Raw genomic sequence first — 6,365 nt, forward strand, 5'->3', positions numbered from 1 at the left:
GCGTGGCCACGCACAACACCAACACAGTCGCGAAGAAAGTACGACAACGCCTCTTCCCCCTCAGGAGGCTGAAAAGATTTGGCATGGGTCCTCAGATCCTCAAAAAGTTATACAGCTACACCACTGAGAGCATCCTGACTGATTGCATCACCGCCTGGTATGGGAACTGCTTGGCATCCAACCACAAGGCATTCGAGAGTAATGCGTACAGCCCAGTACATCACCGGGCCGAGCTCCCTGCCATTCAGGACCTCTATACCAGGCGGTGTCAGAGAGAAAGTCTGGTCGTCGAGGACATTGATTAAGGAAGCACCACACACCGGTCAGATTCAGAGGGGTTGGGTTAAATGCGGGAGGACACATTTCAGTTGAATGCATTCAGTGCAACTGACTAGGTATCCCCCTTTCCTTCCCCCGATCCTGCTAAATAGTTAAGCAAATAGCAACCCGAACCGTCTGCATTTGACCCTATTGCAGGAACTCTCTTGACTCATCTCATATGTGGCTGATACTGTTAATTATCTATCCTGTTGCCCTCGTCACGACCTCAACCTATAATGTCAGTGGCGGTCAGTGTCATTTAAAATGAGGGAGGGTGATTATTATTTAAAAAAATTGCATGGCCTTATTTCTATTACAACATATTGGATGACTGTCATTCATATTCACCCAGGTCAATGTAACAGTGACAGGTTTAGGTTACTGTCATTCATATTCACCCAGTTCAATGTAACAGTGATGGGTTTAGGTTACTGTCATTCATATTCCATTCACCCAGTTCAATGTAACAGTGACAGGTTTAGGTTACTGTCATTCATATTCCATTCACCCAGTTCAATGTAACAGCAATAGGTTTAGGTTACTGTCATTCATATTCACCCAGTTCAATGTAACAGCGACAGGATTAGGTTACTGTCATTCATATTCACCCAGTTCAATGTAACAGCGACAGGATTAGGTTACTGTCATTCATATTCACCCAGTTCAATGTAACAGCGATAGGTTTAGGTTACTGTTATTCACCCTGTTCAATGTAACAGCGATAGGTTTAGGTTACTGTCATTCATATTCCATTCACCCAGTTCAATGTAACAGCGACAGGTTTAGGTTACTGTCATTCACCCTGTTCAATGTAACAGCGATAGGTTTAGGCTACTGCATGATACTAAAATGTTCCCTATCCCCATCATGAGGTTGCTACAACCTAGCCTATGAATAAAAGTTTACAACGTAGGAGCACAGGTCGAGGGAAATGTGAGTAATCAAGGTGACAGACGGTGACACATTCATTACCACCTTGCATATATATATAGCCAAGCTATTGTTACTATGTAGGCCTGTATATATTCCTCGTGGAATTATTTTTCTCTCTGCATTGTTGAGAATGGCCGTAAATAAGCGATCTGATCCACTGTTAGTCGACACCTGTTGTTTATTATGAAGTATGTGACAAATACATTTAGATTGACACATCCAGTAGGTGGCGCACTGGTGCATTTTTCCGGACATTACCCCCAGTTGATACAGCTCTGACGTCAATGCGTTCCTGAGCATGCCTACAAGGCTTGAAAATAAACAAAGACCGAAAGCGGGCGATTGATCATTAAGCTGCCATAAACTTAACTTAAAATACTTTCGAAACCATTTTTAGGTACTACAAACCCCCAGCATCTGAAGAAAGACGTCTCTACAGCCATGGAAAACGCATTGTTGATGCGAGTGAGTGTTTTTTCCGATCAGGGAGGAAGAAAATACATGGAGGATGTTACCGAGGTAGTAATGGAGCCCGAGCCGGGGGAAGACGAGCTGAACTCGGACGAACAAGAGGAGACCAAAGGGAATAGCTCGACGGCCGACATTGTGCCGGAGAAGCCTGAAAACGAGCATCAAGATCGGACTGCACACAACGATCCTCTATCTGCCTCTGCATCCACTACAGTTACATGGACACAAAATGTACAAAATGGGAACCAACGTTTTGCAGCTGCTGCACTGGCAGGGTCGAAAGTGGAGAGTACTCCGGCTGTGACCAAGAGCGATAACCACCCCCAGCGCTCAGTGGCTTTCTTCGCGGTGTTTGATGGCCACGGAGGCCGCGAAGCAGCGCAATTCGCAAGGGACTATTTGTGGGAATTCATCAAGAAACAGCGGGGCTTTTGGTCCAAGGATGATGAAGAAGTGTGTGCAGCTATTCGGAAAGGTTTCGTTGCCTGCCACCATGCCATGTGGAAAAAGCTACGTAAGTTAAATAATCATTAATGCGTCTATCTAGCGTTGTACATTGGGATTAGTGTTTTTTTTTAAATGCATCTAGTGCAAACACTAAGAATGAAATGGCCACCACAGGCTGAATGTGTGGTTTGGGTTCTCAGGCTTGGCTAGTAAAATAAATATACCACGGCTTGCCATCTGTCTGTAGAGCAAAGAAAAAGACACCCCATGATTCTCTAACCCCCCCAAACTATCAGGTCACACTCAACAGGGCGAGGGGGGTTCCGTGAATTAGTGATGTGAAGTTGAGCACTTTTTACTGACTCGGATCTTTTCGAATCGTCAAAATCTTCATCAAAAGAAAAGTCCAAATCTATCGACTCATTTCCTAATGCCCAGAGCCCTACCTGCGAACTGAAATCTCGAAAGAGTCATGATTCTACAAGCCTCTTTCACATTTATCTAACTAGGCAAGTCAGTTAAGAACAAATTCTTATTTACAATGACGGCCTAGGAACAGTGTGTTAACTGCCTGTTCAGGGGCAGATGTCTACCTTGTCAGCTCTGGGATTCGATCCAGCAACCTTTCGGTCCAACGCTCTTACCACGAGGCAACCTGCCACCCCACATGTCCTTCATCATAGGGGTTTGCTTATTGAAGCTGTCATTTGTGATAGACTTGTTTTCTTGTTTCCACTTTGTTGATTACTATTCATACAAATAAGAATATTTCTTGATACATTTGAAACGAGCTCTAGTTGTGTCCTCAACCGAACTAGATTGTTAACGACTCTTGAATGTATTGCTTGTCTTCGACGAGCACACACTCCACTGAATAGCAGGCTGGTGATTGATTGTTTTTGATTGATTGATTGCTTGCAGATAGTCACTGATTCCTTCCAAACCACTCATTGTTGAATTTGTGATTTCCAACTTGTTGTGTAATGTTTATCGCCAATGAGCACCGATACCTTTTATCTATAATTTCTCTTCATATGACAATGATTAAAAAGCGCAGTAAATTGTTTGACTTGATTCATGATGATGATGATTGCTAGCTAAGATTTTGAAAGTATGACGTTGACATGATAAGTCCAATCAAAGCGACAGTAGATATAATGTGATTTGATGTAATTTTACCTGTGGTCAATCTGGAGCCTTCTTGGATGAGCACTTCTAATGTAGCTCTATGGCAGCACCCAAGTGGCTTGAATTTTCAAGCTCTACTCTTAGATTTGGCAGTGAGGTAGTGTCCCCATGAGTGACAGAACACTGAGCCAATCATGGCGCAACTAGAGAACATTAACCAACCCCTAGGCTCCGTATTGTCCGCTGGCTGCCCCACCACCACAGAAAGCACTGAGCTCGGCTGAACCACACCTGCGGTTTGGAGCTGCCTTACTCAAGAAAGCAAAAAAGGTGACCATGTTTGTATGGAGGCTTAATTAACTCCATTTAATATATATATATTTTTAAATTTACATTTGTTTTAAAACTGATATATGACATGTATTAATGCCAAAATAACACGCAAAACAGCTCTGCCCCACCTTCCCTGAGTGACGGGCCGCCACTGATGCTCATGTGGGCATATGACAGCAGACAGTTGGTAGTCGGAGCAGGTGTATGGAGCTGCTGAGTCAAAGGAGTTTGTTAATCCTATTAGAAAGTAACCTATCCCAGTCCTCTTCAGTAAAGTGAACTACTAAGCTATATGGAATTGTTTTAAGAAGGTCATACCAAGGATAATTTTGCTATTTTATTTTGAATTTTAAGATCCCCTGTTGAAGTATCTAAAAAATGTTTTGATGGACATTTTTATTTGTCCTTACTGCTATTAGCCCATAGAACCACGTTGAATAACAGATAGTCCTTACTGCTATTAGCCCATAGAAACACATTGAATAACAGATAGTCCTTACTGCTATTAGCCCATAGAAACACGTTGAATAACATATAGTCCTTACTGCTATTAGCCCATAGAAACACATTGAATAACAGATAGTCCTTACTGCTATTAGCCCATAGAAACACATTGAATAACAGATAGTCCTTACTGCTATTAGCCCATAGAACCACGTTGAATAACAGATAGTCCTTACTGCTATTAGCCCATAGAAACACGTTGAATAACAGATAGTCCTTACTGCTATTAGCCCATAGAAACACATTGAATAACAGATAGTCCTTACTGCTATTAGCCCATAGAAACACATTGAATAACAGATAGTCCTTACTGCTATTAGCCCATAGAAACACATTGAATAACAGATAGTCCTTACTGCTATTAGCCCATAGAAACACATTGAATAACAGATAGTCCTTACTGCTATTAGCCCATAGAAACACATTGAATAACAGATAGTCCTTACTGCTATTAGCCCATAGAAACACATTGAATAACAGATAGTCCTTACTGCTATTAGCCCATAGAAACACATTGAATAACAGATAGTCCTTACTGCTATTAGCCCATAGAAACACATTGAATAACAGATAGTCCTTACTGCTATTAGCCCATAGAAACACATAGAATAACAGATAGTCCTTACTGCTATTAGCCCATAGAAACACATTGAATAACAGATAGTCCTTACTGCTATTAGCCCATAGAACCACGTTGAATAACAGATAGTCCTTACTGCTATTAGCCCATAGAAACACATAGAATAACAGATTCGCTACATGGAAGAACGGATAGTCCCACCAAACAATATTTAAGCAAGTTTGTTCTGAAGTGTCTATCATATCTGAGAGGGAGATGAGAAAGATCGGGAAACATTTAAATTAATTATTTGTACATTTTTGTCACTATAAACAGTCTTCATATATACTTCCATTCCTTTAGTTTAACTGGTGCTGGAGGACCTAGAGCAAAACAACCGGCAGGTACATGTTCATGAGAGTCTCACCTTTACACCGAGGGTCACCGAGGGTCATGTTAAACTTGTTTTATTTTGCTAGTTGGATTTCCCCAGGGGCCTGGACATCGACATTAGTTAAGAGCTAGAAGTTAGTTTGTACCTTTTTATGTTGTGATTCTCACTAAATGTGTTGTTGTCTTCTCACCCTATTAAAACCCCACAATCAATAAACAGTTCATGAAGCTCTCTCAGCCTATCGATCAACATATTGCAAACAAATCATCTTGAACTAAAAACGGCATACCTGCATGTCATCGTCTTCTCTCATTTTGTGGCACCGACGTGAGTGTTTATGGCTAGTGGTGTTACGTTTTATACAGGAGCTCTGAGAAATGCTTCAAAACTCTGAGGCAGATAATGCTGCGTTCAAAACAACTGGGAACTCAGGAAAAATACGAGGTCAAATCATGAGGTCAGTGATCTTCGGGTCAGAAAGTTAGAGCTCTAGAAAGAGGCCAGAGTTCGCGAGTTGGAATTCTGAGTTGGATGATCGTTCAAATCCAATTTTCCCAGTTGTGGCTTTTTATTTATTTTACATTTCAGTTCCTGTTTGTTTTGAACACACTGAAATTGGAAAGTTTAATTTGAACACATGTTTTTTCAAACCGTGTGTTGTAATATATGAGATCACACTGATTTTCGTCGTAGTTCCAGTGCTTTCTTCGATTCCAAGCTGATTTCAAACACCGACCTCTACTGGACACCGTACTTTATTTTTAATTTTTTAATTTTACCTTTATTTAGCTTGGCAAGTCAGTTAAGAACAAATTCTTATTTTTATTCTTATGTAGTTCAGATTTTTGTACTACAAGTTTCACTTGACCGGAGGGACGTGAGGGTATTTGGTTCAAATAATTTGTTTTATTTAGTATAGTATGAAGCTTCTGTCTTAAGCATCCTTAAATAATAACATTATGTTTTTTTGAAAAATAGTCACCTTGACCGCATCAAAGGGGAAGCATGATGTAAGATGTGAGCCTGGTATTCCAACTGATTATAGGTTTCTGAAGCCAACGACCTTCTGCTGCGCCACAGAGTTTGGATGAAAACAGTGGAGGAGGAGAAAAAAAAAGTCTCTGATAATCACACACTGCTATTTTATTGCTGACCAGCAGATGTCACTGATGTGCATTGCAAACGGATAATGAAGTAATGAACCATTTTTTTTTTTTTGGCATAGATCTAACAGGCCAAACAAACTTCAAAATGAACGAGTCACTCGGGGAAAAA

Source organism: Oncorhynchus masou, unplaced genomic scaffold (genome assembly GCF_036934945.1).
Source record: "Oncorhynchus masou masou isolate Uvic2021 unplaced genomic scaffold, UVic_Omas_1.1 unplaced_scaffold_5815, whole genome shotgun sequence".
Taxonomy (NCBI): Eukaryota; Metazoa; Chordata; class Actinopteri; order Salmoniformes; family Salmonidae; genus Oncorhynchus; species Oncorhynchus masou.